Here is a 13,442-nt window from a genome sequence, read left to right on the forward strand (position 1 = left end):
AGAGGGTGTCGCGGGTGGCCTCTCGGGTTTGGGGCGGAGGAAGAGGGGGAGCCATGCGAGCGCCCAGGGGAGGCGCCGATGCGCTGCCGTTGGGCGGCCGGCCCGCTGGCGAGGCCAAAAGGTTTCGGCTGGCCGAGGCGACAGGGCAAGGCTTGGGCTAGCCCGGGCGCCTGGCCTTGTCTGGGCACCGAGGCCGTGGAGCTAGCCGCGGGGCAAGGGAGAAGCGAGGCCAAAAGGTTTGGGCTGGCCGAGGCGACAGGGCAAGGCTTGGGCTACCCGGGCGCCTGGCCTTGTCTGGGCACCGAGGCCGTGGAGCTAGCCGCGGGGCAAGGGAGAAGCCAGCCAGCTTCGGCTAAAAGGGGTGCGGATGCGCTGGGGAGAGGTCGGTAGGCCGAGAGGAAGAAGAAAGGCTTCCCTGACCGGGAATCGAACCCGGGCCGCGGCGGTGAGAGCGCCGAATCCTAACCACTAGACCACCAGGGAGCGTCGGGCTCTGCGCCTGGCCCGCGCGCCCTGGGCGCAGCGCCTCCACACCACCCCCTCGCCTCCGCTTTGGCTCCAAGGCCCCTGCCTTGCCACGGCCAGCCGCCCTCCGGCCCTACCAATCCACCCGCCCTGCTGGCAGCACCCTCAAAACGCTGCGCACCTCCTTCCCTCCCTCACACACGCGCTCGGCCTCGGGCCACGCTCCGGCTCCGGGCTCCCATCGGGCCTGGGCACGACGGCCCTGGAGCCGTGCAAAAGGTTGGCCAGCTGCGTTGGCCGGGAATCGAACCCGGGTCAACTGCTTGGAAGGCAGCTATGCTCACCACTATACCACCAACGCTGCACAGCCCGGGCCGCCCCGAGACGCCGGCGCAGGGTTCGCAGAGGCGCCTTCACGCCTTCTCGCCGCCGCCTGGGCTGCCTGGCGCAGCCCTGCCCCGACGTGCCGCCAGTCCGCAGCTCTGCGCTGCCGCACGCGCCAGCAGCGGCCGCCCCAGCCCCAACCCCAGCCCCAGCCCCGCCAGCCCGACGCCGCCGTGCGGCTCCGCAGGCCCGACCGCCCGCCGCCCGCCGCCCGCCGCCCGCCGCCCGCCGCCCGCCTCTGGGGGGCGCTCTGGCCGCCGTGCCGCTCCCCCGGCCCTCGGCTGCCGGCCGGGCATTCCCCGGCCCGCGAGACACGCTTCCCTCCGGCGACCCGCTCGCCCGGGCCCTTCTCCGCGGACTGCCCGGCGAGGCCACATCCCGCACCCACAGGGGACCCGACCCAGCCGCCGCCCACCCGTCCCCCGCGCCCACCCCCACCCCCACGCCCAGCCAGCACCGGGCAGCGTCGCGTCACCAAGGAGCCCGTTGCGGCCAGTCACTCGTCAGGCGCCGGGGGCACGACAGGAGGCCCTGGCTGGGCCGTGGCGACCCCGCACGCGCGCGCCCGGGCTCACGAGGAAGGGAAACGGGTGGGGGCGGTCGACGGTGGGCAGGCCGGGCACCCGTCGTCGCCCCGCGCCTCTCGCCGGACGCGGGAGGGACGAGAAGAAGGGCCCTGGGGCCAAGCGTTTGGACAGAGCGGCGGTGGCGCCGGCCACCAAAAAGGGCGTCTTGCCTCCCCGTCGGGGAATCGAACCCCGGTCTCCCGCGTGACAGGCGGGGATACTCACCACTATACTAACGAGGACGGCGGCGGCGGCCACCCGGGCGCCCGACCCCTCTCCGCCTGCCCGCCCACGCCTACCCCTGCCCTCGACGCCCCGCCTTACGCAGGCGCCCGCCACGTGCCACACCCGACCCGACCCCAAACCAACCGCGCCAGCCCGCAGAGCAGCCCTCCCATCCCGACTCGGAGTGGACCCCAGGCCCGGGCCCCGGACCCGGACGGCGCGGAACACTCCGAGTGCGCCGGCGCCTAGGGCCTGCCGGGCGCCGATCGCGCAGGGAGAAGAGGCCCGAGCGGGCAAGCAAGGATGCGAGCAGGAGGACGGGCGCCCGGGATGGGCAGGGGCGGCGGAGGGAGGGCGGCGAGGACCTAGTGGGGGTGGGGGGCGGCGGCGGCGAGACAGGCTGGCCCGACGCCGGTCTCTGGGTGCGGGGCCGCCATGTGCGAGGAGGCGGGGCGGGGCGGGGCGAGGCGGCGGCGACGGCGGCGGCGGCGGCGGCGCCAGGCGAGTCGGCTGGCGCTGCTCCTGGTCGGCCGGGGCGCGCGTCCCGTCCCTTGCGCGCCCACACAGCCGCCAGCCGCCACCAGCGTCCGCGCCGGGTCCCAGCCAGGCGAGCGGCGACGCGCCCAGGCCCGCCGTCAGGATGGCCGAGCGGTCTAAGGCGCTGCGTTCAGGTCGCAGTCTCCCCTGGAGGCGTGGGTTCGAATCCCACTCCTGACACGCCCACCTTTTGGCCCGCCCGACCAGGGCACCGGACCCCGGCGGGCCTGCACCACGCCCTCTCGCAAGCCCGGTCCTGCCTGACCCGCCGCTCCTGCCTTGCACCCTAGCAGAAGGGGCCCAGTGCCGAGCCCTGACGCCTCGACGCTCCTGGCCACAGGCTTGGCGCACACACGCCCTCCCCCACCAGTTCCCGCGCCTTTCCCGCCCGATCCCACCCCCACCCCCGCAGGCCTGGGGAACTTCGCAGCACGTCTCTCCTCACCTGCTTTCCGGGGGCTGCGTTTTCCTTCCTTCCTCGCTCCCGCTCCCGCTCCCGCTCCCGCCCACTCCCGCGGCCCCCTGCAGACCAGCCGGCTGCGCAAATGCCCAAAGCCCTCCGCATTCCGTTCTCCAGCAGACCGGTGCCTGGTGAAGAGCGCCTCGCTCTCAGAGCCGTGCACTCCCGCCACCAGGAGCACACCGTCCCACAGAGAGCCCGTCCTTTCCGCCGGCCCCCATTCCCTTCTCTCCACACCCTGCTCAGGTGGCCCGAGGTGCCCACGAGGATTTGCCACCTTGATGACGCTTTACCCTGGCCACACCTGCCTGCCTCCCTCCCGGGACACAGGCTGCCCGGCCACCTGCTCGCCGGCCCACGACAGGGCCCTCCCTTCAGTGGGCCTGGCCCGGGAGTCCAGCCCGGGAAGGTGGCTCCCGTGAGCGCTGAGCCGAAGGAAGCCCTGAATCCCCAGGCCACCCACCTGGGCGCCCGAGCGCATCTCCGCGCCGGCAGCCGCTGCCCGGCCGGGACCCGAGGACCCCAGCGCGCTCCCTCACCGCGCTGTCGGCCAGCTAGCCAGCAGCCGCTCGGCCAGAGCGCTCCCGCGAGCCGAGATCGCGCTCCGGCCTCACAACCACCGCCCCCCCCCCCCCCGCGCCCCGCCGAGCTGGCCCCCTAGGGAGCGCTGCGCGCCCGAGCTCAGACACGTCGCTTCGCTCTCCTGGCCTGAGCGGCTCCTCGGCGGCGCCGGCGGCGCTACGGGGCCTCCATCTCCTACACACAACACACGCGCCCGCGGACACCCACACACCCACACCCACACACCCCACCCCGCGACAGCCCACCCCACGGCACCGCACGTGCGCACACAACCGGAGCTCCGGTCCCCAGCCCCGCCCGCCCTCGCACACTCTGCCCCGGCCACAAAGCCCTCGGCCAAAGGGGCTCTCTGGGTGGCGGCTGAGAGGAGCCGCTGAAGGCAGCGGCAGGGCTCAGCCGCGCCTGCCACGGGATCCCCCGCGCTGGGTGGGATTCGGGCGCTGGCCAGCCTGGGTCCGGCTCCCGGCTGCCCCTGGCGACCCCGGCAGGGCAGCGTCTCGCCGCGGCCCTGGACCGAGGACAAAGCGCCGCATGAGCCTAGTCGGCCACCGTGCGTCCGCGCCGCGCTCGGCCCGCGTGCGCCGCTCCCTAGGGCTCCGGACGTGCCTGGAGCGTCTGGTCCACACCGCCCGTCCGCCTCCTGCTCAAACGAAGCCGATGCTCCGAACCGGCCCGGACCCGTGTCTGGCCGCCGCTGGCGAGCGCCGCTGGGGAAGCCGTCTGGGGAGCGGCGCCATCGGTGCATGGGTGGTTCAGTGGTAGAATTCTCGCCTGCCACGCGGGAGGCCCGGGTTCGATTCCCGGCCCATGCAGCGCGCCGTCCCCTTTTGGCCGGCCCTGCAGCCCCAACGCGCGCGCGCCCGCGCCCCCGGCTTCCTCTCGCCCACGCTCAAGGCGCCTGGCCTGAACTAGCTCCGCTCCGGACCCAGCCGGAGCCCGCCCCTGCCCTGCCGCCCGTTCCCTTCCTCTCGGTCCTTCTCGCCCAGGGGACCAGCTCCACCCAGCGCCCGAGGCCCCTGGCCCGCCCACACGCCTCCCTTGCCCCTTTTCTCTTCAGGACCCTGAGCACCCCGCTTCGCTCACCCGCTTCCCTTCCAGCAATGCTTCCCCGCACCACCACACACCCGCACCGCGCCGCGCCGCACCAGAGCCCACGGGGCCGCGCCCCACCTCCGCGCCTTTCATCACCGTTCCTCCCTCCCTGTCTCACTCTACCCACACTGCCAGAATCCTCGTCTCTTTGCACAACCAGGGGCAACCAAGTTGCCACCCCTAGCCCTGATCCGTCCTATTCTCCTCCAGGGACCCTCACAAACTCACTGGGGTGCACCAGGAAGACCAGATGCATGGCACCACATCCTCCCGACGCGCGCCCTATAGTCTCTTGAGGCGCCGCTTGGCCGCAGTAGCCTCCAAACTCCGCCGCTCCTGCAACGCTAGGACCCCCGCCAACACCAGGTCCACCACCGCCCGCGCCGGCACTAGCACCAGCAGCACCAATCTCCCCATCCGCCGCCGCCGCCGCCGCCACCGCCACAAGTCCACCGTCACCACACCGCCTCGGGCACCATCGCCCACAACAGTGAAGTCCTCCAACATCCAGCCCACCACCAAGTCCACCACCACCACCACCGCCATCACCAGCAGGACCAAGTCCGCGACCAGCGCACCAGCAATGACATCATTGCCAACGGTACCCAAGTCCTCCACAATCACCACCACCGCCTCGACCTCCACCACCACCACCACCACCACCACCACCAACTCCAGCACCACCACCTCCACCATCACCACCACCACCACCGCCATCACCAGCAGGACCAAGTCCAGCACCAGCGCACCAGCATGGGCATCATTGCCAACGGTACCCAAGTCCTCCACGATCACCACCACCACCTCTACCACCACCACCACCACCACCACGACCACCACCACCGCCACCTTCACCATCACCACCGCCGCCGCCGCCATCACCAGCAGGACCAAGGCCACCACCAGCTCACCAGCATGGGCATCATTGCCAACGGTACCGAAGTCCTCCACGATCACCACCACCACCACCACCACCACCAGCTCCACCACCACCAGCCCCACCACCGACTCCACCGTCACCACACCGACTCGGGCACCATCGCCAACACTACTGGAGTCCGTCACCACCACCGCCACCACCGGGACCGTGCACACCATCACCACAGCAGCCCGCGCGCCGGCACCAACAGCACGAGGTCCACCCCCAGCAGCAGGAGCAGCAGCAGCAGCAAGTCGTCCTCCGCCAGCAGCACAAGCACCAGCACAGCCCGCACCCCCACCCCCACCCCCACCAGCCCCTCCTGCCCCAACGTCCCCACACGGGTCCCCTGCCTGCACGCCCCCTCCTTTCCGAGTCCTCAGTGGTCAATGATCCTGTGTGGCATCTGTCCCTTTGGCCTCTCTGAATCTCAACCCCAGGACGACCCCTGACGCGTCACTGGCTGTCCCGATGACAGGTGATGGAAGCCTCGGGGGCGGTGGAATCCCTCGCCCCGTTGGGACGGCTCCTAGACCCGGTCCCGCCCTCTCTCTGTGTCTCCCTTGCCTGCCTGCCTGCCGGCCTGCTTCCCACCCACGCCCCCCACACCCCACCCCTTGGCCTGACCACCTTGCAGCACAGCACAGCGGTCTCCCCCCGCGCACCTCCTCCGCCACGGTCCTGTCCCGCCACGGGGGCCTCCAGCTTTCTTGCACCGGGGCCCACTCCCCAGCACTTGCCGCGTGCAGCTCCTGCCAGCCTCCAGGCTGGACCCCTCCCACCCAACCCCCACCCCTTGTCCCCCACCCCCATCCCTCACATTCTCGGCTGGCAGTCCCGGCCTCCCACAGGCTCCTCAGGCACACTCGTGCTCTCTCCCCTCCCCTACCTCAGATCTCACCCTCCCGCACAGGTGCTCACGTACGTGCCTGGCATGGCGCCGGGGAAGGAGCCCTTCCCCCCCCCCCCCCACCGAAGCCTCTGCAGACACCCTGCCCGACTGTCCGGCCACACTCTGGACCGGTCCCGCAAGCCCCACACCTCCCCGCCCCCGGCACCCCACCCACACACCCGGGCTGCCCCCGGCCCTCCCCTCCTTCTGGGATCCTTTTGGCTCTGTGCCCTAACCCCCGTGGCAGGCCACCCACGTGAGTAAACACCTTCATCCCGCGGTATCCCCCACCACACACACTCCACACACACACACACACACACCACACACGCTCACACACACCCCCCACATGCTCACACCCACACCCCCCCACATGCTCACACCCACACACACCCAACTTGCTCACACACGCCCACCCACACACACACACCACACACACACCCAGACACACACACATACACACACAGAAGCAATGGCACTGAGGGAACTTCCCGTGGTGACGGTAAGCGCCCGGCCGCCCACAGCGGCTCCTTTCCGCCGCTGGTACGACCTTGTCCCAACCCAGCCAGTGTGGTGCTGCGGCAGCTTTGGCCGGTGCACGGGCTGTCCGCTTGGGCTCCTAAAGGAGACAATCTCTGAACAGACAGCAGACCCTTGGCGGACAGGGGTGTGCAAGTGTTGGTGGGAAGGAGACTGTGGTCTGCGATTTAGCTGGAGGAGCACCCGGACAAGACGACGGGCACAGGGGTGGAGAGAGGGCTGGAGTAGATCCTGGCTAGGTGTAGGCTAAGGCGCCAATGGGAAAACCTTACACGGGCAATCTCGGTCGTGGGCCTGCGCGCTGGCGGTGGGGGCTGGGGGAGGTGGAAGGCGTTCCAGGGAACACGCTCGCCACTTTGCCGTGGGACTCAAGGGATGGGTGATGCGATTTCAAGAACCTGTTGGCTACAAGTCCACCGTCTGTCTCCGGTGTGCCTCCACCCCCTCCTCCTGCTTGGCTGTTGGGTTTTCCCCACCGGCCTCCCGAATCTTCGTGCTCTCTCTCCTGCACTGCCCGTCGGTTCTGCTTCCTGCACCCGTCCAGATTCGCTTTCCCGACTCCACCTCCCGGGCGCAACCGTGCCGCTGTCTGCTCGCGGTGGCCGGGAAGCTGGCCCGAGCGGTGGCTGGCCCGAGCGGTGGCTGGCCCGAGGGCGAGGGAAGGGACCAGGGGCTCCAGCAGGTGACCCGACTCAAAGAGGTAGATCGCTCACCCTGCCCCGACCTCTTCCCCCACTCCCACCCCCCCCACCCCCCCACCCCCGCTTCCCCGCACCGACACCACTAACTAGCACCCCTTGAAGGAGCAAGGGGTGGCTTGTCAGGGGTGGCGCGGTTTCTCCTGGCCGCAGCAGTGCCGCCGGAGAGTCCAAGCACCTGCGGTGGCCGGACGTGCGGGCGTCTGTGGGTGGCCCCGAGTGAGGACAGAGGGTGTCGCGGGTGGCCTCTCGGGTTTGGGGCGGAGGAAGAGGGGGAGCCATGCGAGCGCCCAGGGGAGGCGCCGATGCGCTGCCGTTGGGCGGCCGGCCCGCTGGCGAGGCCAAAAGGTTTCGGCTGGCCGAGGCGACAGGGCAAGGCTTGGGCTAGCCCGGGCGCCTGGCCTTGTCTGGGCACCGAGGCCGTGGAGCTAGCCGCGGGGCAAGGGAGAAGCGAGGCCAAAAGGTTTGGGCTGGCCGAGGCGACAGGGCAAGGCTTGGGCTACCCGGGCGCCTGGCCTTGTCTGGGCACCGAGGCCGTGGAGCTAGCCGCGGGGCAAGGGAGAAGCCAGCCAGCTTCGGCTAAAAGGGGTGCGGATGCGCTGGGGAGAGGTCGGTAGGCCGAGAGGAAGAAGAAAGGCTTCCCTGACCGGGAATCGAACCCGGGCCGCGGCGGTGAGAGCGCCGAATCCTAACCACTAGACCACCAGGGAGCGTCGGGCCCTGCGCCTGGCCCGCGCGCCCTGGGCGCAGCGCCTCCACACCACCCCCTCGCCTCCGCTTTGGCTCCAAGGCCCCTGCCTTGCCACGGCCAGCCGCCCTCCGGCCCTACCAATCCACCCGCCCTGCTGGCAGCACCCTCAAAACGCTGCGCACCTCCTTCCCTCCCTCACACACGCGCTCGGCCTCGGGCCACGCTCCGGCTCCGGGCTCTCGGCTCCGGGCTCCCATCGGGCCTGGGCACGACGGCCCTGGAGCCCTGCAAAAGGTTGGCCAGCTGCGTTGGCCGGGAATCGAACCCGGGTCAACTGCTTGGAAGGCAGCTATGCTCACCACTATACCACCAACGCTGCACAGCCCGGGCCCGCCCCGAGACGCCGGCGCAGGGTTCGCAGAGGCGCCTTCACGCCTTCTCGCCGCCGCCTGGGCTGCCTGGCGCAGCCCTGCCCCGACGTGCCGCCAGTCCGCAGCTCTGCGCTGCCGCACGCGCCAGCAGCGGCCGCCCCAGCCCCAACCCCAGCCCCAGCCCCGCCAGCCCGACGCCGCCGTGCGGCTCCGCAGGCCCGACCGCCCGCCGCCCGCCGCCCGCCGCCCGCCGCCCGCCGCCCGCCTCTGGGGGGCGCTCTGGCCGCCGTGCCGCTCCCCCGGCCCTCGGCTGCCGGCCGGGCATTCCCCGGCCCGCGAGACACGCTTCCCTCCGGCGACCCGCTCGCCCGGGCCCTTCTCCGCGGACTGCCCGGCGAGGCCACATCCCGCACCCACAGGGGACCCGACCCAGCCGCCGCCCACCCGTCCCCCGCGCCCACCCCCACCCCCACGCCCAGCCAGCACCGGGCAGCGTCGCGTCACCAAGGAGCCCGTTGCGGCCAGTCACTCGTCAGGCGCCGGGGGCACGACAGGAGGCCCTGGCTGGGCCGTGGCGACCCCGCACGCGCGCGCCCGGGCTCACGAGGAAGGGAAACGGGTGGGGGCGGTCGACGGTGGGCAGGCCGGGCACCCGTCGTCGCCCCGCGCCTCTCGCCGGACGCGGGAGGGACGAGAAGAAGGGCCCTGGGGCCAAGCGTTTGGACAGAGCGGCGGTGGCGCCGGCCACCAAAAAGGGCGTCTTGCCTCCCCGTCGGGGAATCGAACCCCGGTCTCCCGCGTGACAGGCGGGGATACTCACCACTATACTAACGAGGACGGCGGCGGCGGCCACCCGGGCGCCCGACCCCTCTCCGCCTGCCCGCCCACGCCTACCCCTGCCCTCGACGCCCCGCCTTACGCAGGCGCCCGCCACGTGCCACACCCGACCCGACCCCAAACCAACCGCGCCAGCCCGCAGAGCAGCCCTCCCATCCCGACTCGGAGTGGACCCCAGGCCCGGGCCCCGGACCCGGACGGCGCGGAACACTCCGAGTGCGCCGGCGCCTAGGGCCTGCCGGGCGCCGATCGCGCAGGGAGAAGAGGCCCGAGCGGGCAAGCAAGGATGCGAGCAGGAGGACGGGCGCCCGGGATGGGCAGGGGCGGCGGAGGGAGGGCGGCGAGGACCTAGTGGGGGTGGGGGGCGGCGGCGGCGAGACAGGCTGGCCCGACGCCGGTCTCTGGGTGCGGGGCCGCCATGTGCGAGGAGGCGGGGCGGGGCGGGGCGAGGCGGCGGCGACGGCGGCGGCGGCGGCGGCGCCAGGCGAGTCGGCTGGCGCTGCTCCTGGTCGGCCGGGGCGCGCGTCCCGTCCCTTGCGCGCCCACACAGCCGCCAGCCGCCACCAGCGTCCGCGCCGGGTCCCAGCCAGGCGAGCGGCGACGCGCCCAGGCCCGCCGTCAGGATGGCCGAGCGGTCTAAGGCGCTGCGTTCAGGTCGCAGTCTCCCCTGGAGGCGTGGGTTCGAATCCCACTCCTGACACGCCCACCTTTTGGCCCGCCCGACCAGGGCACCGGACCCCGGCGGGCCTGCACCACGCCCTCTCGCAAGCCCGGTCCTGCCTGACCCGCCGCTCCTGCCTTGCACCCTAGCAGAAGGGGCCCAGTGCCGAGCCCTGACGCCTCGACGCTCCTGGCCACAGGCTTGGCGCACACACGCCCTCCCCCACCAGTTCCCGCGCCTTTCCCGCCCGATCCCACCCCCACCCCCGCAGGCCTGGGGAACTTCGCAGCACGTCTCTCCTCACCTGCTTTCCGGGGGCTGCGTTTTCCTTCCTTCCTCGCTCCCCCTCCCGCTCCCGCTCCCGCCCACTCCCGCGGCCCCCTGCAGACCAGCCGGCTGCGCAAATGCCCAAAGCCCTCCGCATTCCGTTCTCCAGCAGACCGGTGCCTGGTGAAGAGCGCCTCGCTCTCAGAGCCGTGCACTCCCGCCACCAGGAGCACACCGTCCCACAGAGAGCCCGTCCTTTCCGCCGGCCCCCATTCCCTTCTCTCCACACCCTGCTCAGGTGGCCCGAGGTGCCCACGAGGATTTGCCACCTTGATGACGCTTTACCCTGGCCACACCTGCCTGCCTCCCTCCCGGGACACAGGCTGCCCGGCCACCTGCTCGCCGGCCCACGACAGGGCCCTCCCTTCAGTGGGCCTGGCCCGGGAGTCCAGCCCGGGAAGGTGGCTCCCGTGAGCGCTGAGCCGAAGGAAGCCCTGAATCCCCAGGCCACCCACCTGGGCGCCCGAGCGCATCTCCGCGCCGGCAGCCGCTGCCCGGCCGGGACCCGAGGACCCCAGCGCGCTCCCTCACCGCGCTGTCGGCCAGCTAGCCAGCAGCCGCTCGGCCAGAGCGCTCCCGCGAGCCGAGATCGCGCTCCGGCCTCACAACCACCGCCCCCCCCCCCCCCGCGCCCCGCCGAGCTGGCCCCCTAGGGAGCGCTGCGCGCCCGAGCTCAGACACGTCGCTTCGCTCTCCTGGCCTGAGCGGCTCCTCGGCGGCGCCGGCGGCGCTACGGGGCCTCCATCTCCTACACACAACACACGCGCCCGCGGACACCCACACACCCACACCCACACACCCCACCCCGCGACAGCCCACCCCACGGCACCGCACGTGCGCACACAACCGGAGCTCCGGTCCCCAGCCCCGCCCGCCCTCGCACACTCTGCCCCGGCCACAAAGCCCTCGGCCAAAGGGGCTCTCTGGGTGGCGGCTGAGAGGAGCCGCTGAAGGCAGCGGCAGGGCTCAGCCGCGCCTGCCACGGGATCCCCCGCGCTGGGTGGGATTCGGGCGCTGGCCAGCCTGGGTCCGGCTCCCGGCTGCCCCTGGCGACCCCGGCAGGGCAGCGTCTCGCCGCGGCCCTGGACCGAGGACAAAGCGCCGCATGAGCCTAGTCGGCCACCGTGCGTCCGCGCCGCGCTCGGCCCGCGTGCGCCGCTCCCTAGGGCTCCGGACGTGCCTGGAGCGTCTGGTCCACACCGCCCGTCCGCCTCCTGCTCAAACGAAGCCGATGCTCCGAACCGGCCCGGACCCGTGTCTGGCCGCCGCTGGCGAGCGCCGCTGGGGAAGCCGTCTGGGGAGCGGCGCCATCGGTGCATGGGTGGTTCAGTGGTAGAATTCTCGCCTGCCACGCGGGAGGCCCGGGTTCGATTCCCGGCCCATGCAGCGCGCCGTCCCCTTTTGGCCGGCCCTGCAGCCCCAACGCGCGCGCGCCCGCGCCCCCGGCTTCCTCTCGCCCACGCTCAAGGCGCCTGGCCTGAACTAGCTCCGCTCCGGACCCAGCCGGAGCCCGCCCCTGCCCTGCCGCCCGTTCCCTTCCTCTCGGTCCTTCTCGCCCAGGGGACCAACTCCACCCAGCGCCCGAGGCCCCTGGCCCGCCCACACGCCTCCCTTGCCCCTTTTCTCTTCAGGACCCTGAGCACCCCGCTTCGCTCACCCGCTTCCCTTCCAGCAATGCTTCCCCGCACCACCACACACCCGCACCGCGCCGCGCCGCACCAGAGCCCACGGGGCCGCGCCCCACCTCCGCGCCTTTCATCACCGTTCCTCCCTCCCTGTCTCACTCTACCCACACTGCCAGAATCCTCGTCTCTTTGCACAACCAGGGGCAACCAAGTTGCCACCCCTAGCCCTGATCCGTCCTATTCTCCTCCAGGGACCCTCACAAACTCACTGGGGTGCACCAGGAAGACCAGATGCATGGCACCACATCCTCCCGACGCGCGCCCTATAGTCTCTTGAGGCGCCGCTTGGCCGCAGTAGCCTCCAAACTCCGCCGCTCCTGCAACGCTAGGACCCCCGCCAACACCAGGTCCACCACCGCCCGCGCCGGCACTAGCACCAGCAGCACCAATCTCCCCATCCGCCGCCGCCGCCGCCGCCACCGCCACAAGTCCACCGTCACCACACCGCCTCGGGCACCATCGCCCACAACAGTGAAGTCCTCCAACATCCAGCCCACCACCAAGTCCACCACCACCACCACCGCCATCACCAGCAGGACCAAGTCCGCGACCAGCGCACCAGCAATGACATCATTGCCAACGGTACCCAAGTCCTCCACAATCACCACCACCGCCTCGACCTCCACCACCACCACCACCACCACCACCACCAACTCCAGCACCACCACCTCCACCATCACCACCACCACCACCGCCATCACCAGCAGGACCAAGTCCAGCACCAGCGCACCAGCATGGGCATCATTGCCAACGGTACCCAAGTCCTCCACGATCACCACCACCACCTCTACCACCACCACCACCACCACCACGACCACCACCACCGCCACCTTCACCATCACCACCGCCGCCGCCGCCATCACCAGCAGGACCAAGGCCACCACCAGCTCACCAGCATGGGCATCATTGCCAACGGTACCGAAGTCCTCCACGATCACCACCACCACCACCACCACCACCAGCTCCACCACCACCAGCCCCACCACCGACTCCACCGTCACCACACCGACTCGGGCACCATCGCCAACACTACTGGAGTCCGTCACCACCACCGCCACCACCGGGACCGTGCACACCATCACCACAGCAGCCCGCGCGCCGGCACCAACAGCACGAGGTCCACCCCCAGCAGCAGGAGCAGCAGCAGCAGCAAGTCGTCCTCCGCCAGCAGCACAAGCACCAGCACAGCCCGCACCCCCACCCCCACCCCCACCAGCCCCTCCTGCCCCAACGTCCCCACACGGGTCCCCTGCCTGCACGCCCCCTCCTTTCCGAGTCCTCAGTGGTCAATGATCCTGTGTGGCATCTGTCCCTTTGGCCTCTCTGAATCTCAACCCCAGGACGACCCCTGACGCGTCACTGGCTGTCCCGATGACAGGTGATGGAAGCCTCGGGGGCGGTGGAATCCCTCGCCCCGTTGGGACGGCTCCTAGACCCGGTCCCGCCCTCTCTCTGTGTCTCCCTTGCCTGCCTGCCTGCCGGCCTGCTTCCCACCCACGCCCCCCACACC

At 71.5% G+C, this 13,442-nt stretch overlaps 10 non-coding genes across 10 annotated transcripts; 4 read left to right on the forward strand and 6 right to left on the reverse strand.

The window, feature by feature from the left end:
- Window positions 1-411: 411 nt before the first annotated feature.
- On the reverse strand, window positions 412-483 carry TRNAE-CUC (transfer RNA glutamic acid (anticodon CUC)). Its single transcript has one exon. It is a non-coding gene; the product is annotated as a tRNA-Glu (tRNA).
- Window positions 484-754: 271 nt separating this feature from the next.
- On the reverse strand, window positions 755-826 carry TRNAG-UCC (transfer RNA glycine (anticodon UCC)). Its single transcript has one exon. It is a non-coding gene; the product is annotated as a tRNA-Gly (tRNA).
- Window positions 827-1,585: 759 nt separating this feature from the next.
- Window positions 1,586-1,657, reverse strand: TRNAD-GUC (transfer RNA aspartic acid (anticodon GUC)). Its single transcript has one exon. It is a non-coding gene; the product is annotated as a tRNA-Asp (tRNA).
- A 617-nt stretch (window positions 1,658-2,274) lies between these two features.
- TRNAL-CAG (transfer RNA leucine (anticodon CAG)) lies at window positions 2,275-2,357 on the forward strand. Its single transcript has one exon. It is a non-coding gene; the product is annotated as a tRNA-Leu (tRNA).
- A 1,603-nt stretch (window positions 2,358-3,960) lies between these two features.
- Window positions 3,961-4,031, forward strand: TRNAG-GCC (transfer RNA glycine (anticodon GCC)). Its single transcript has one exon. It is a non-coding gene; the product is annotated as a tRNA-Gly (tRNA).
- A 3,967-nt stretch (window positions 4,032-7,998) lies between these two features.
- TRNAE-CUC (transfer RNA glutamic acid (anticodon CUC)) lies at window positions 7,999-8,070 on the reverse strand. Its single transcript has one exon. It is a non-coding gene; the product is annotated as a tRNA-Glu (tRNA).
- A 285-nt stretch (window positions 8,071-8,355) lies between these two features.
- TRNAG-UCC (transfer RNA glycine (anticodon UCC)) lies at window positions 8,356-8,427 on the reverse strand. The gene has a single exon. It is a non-coding gene; the product is annotated as a tRNA-Gly (tRNA).
- A 760-nt stretch (window positions 8,428-9,187) lies between these two features.
- Window positions 9,188-9,259, reverse strand: TRNAD-GUC (transfer RNA aspartic acid (anticodon GUC)). Its single transcript has one exon. It is a non-coding gene; the product is annotated as a tRNA-Asp (tRNA).
- A 617-nt stretch (window positions 9,260-9,876) lies between these two features.
- Window positions 9,877-9,959, forward strand: TRNAL-CAG (transfer RNA leucine (anticodon CAG)). The gene has a single exon. It is a non-coding gene; the product is annotated as a tRNA-Leu (tRNA).
- Window positions 9,960-11,562: 1,603 nt separating this feature from the next.
- On the forward strand, window positions 11,563-11,633 carry TRNAG-GCC (transfer RNA glycine (anticodon GCC)). The gene has a single exon. It is a non-coding gene; the product is annotated as a tRNA-Gly (tRNA).
- The last annotated feature ends 1,809 nt before the right edge of the window (window positions 11,634-13,442 follow it).

Source organism: Halichoerus grypus, chromosome 7, assembly GCF_964656455.1.
Source record: "Halichoerus grypus chromosome 7, mHalGry1.hap1.1, whole genome shotgun sequence".
Taxonomy (NCBI): domain Eukaryota; kingdom Metazoa; phylum Chordata; class Mammalia; order Carnivora; family Phocidae; genus Halichoerus; species Halichoerus grypus.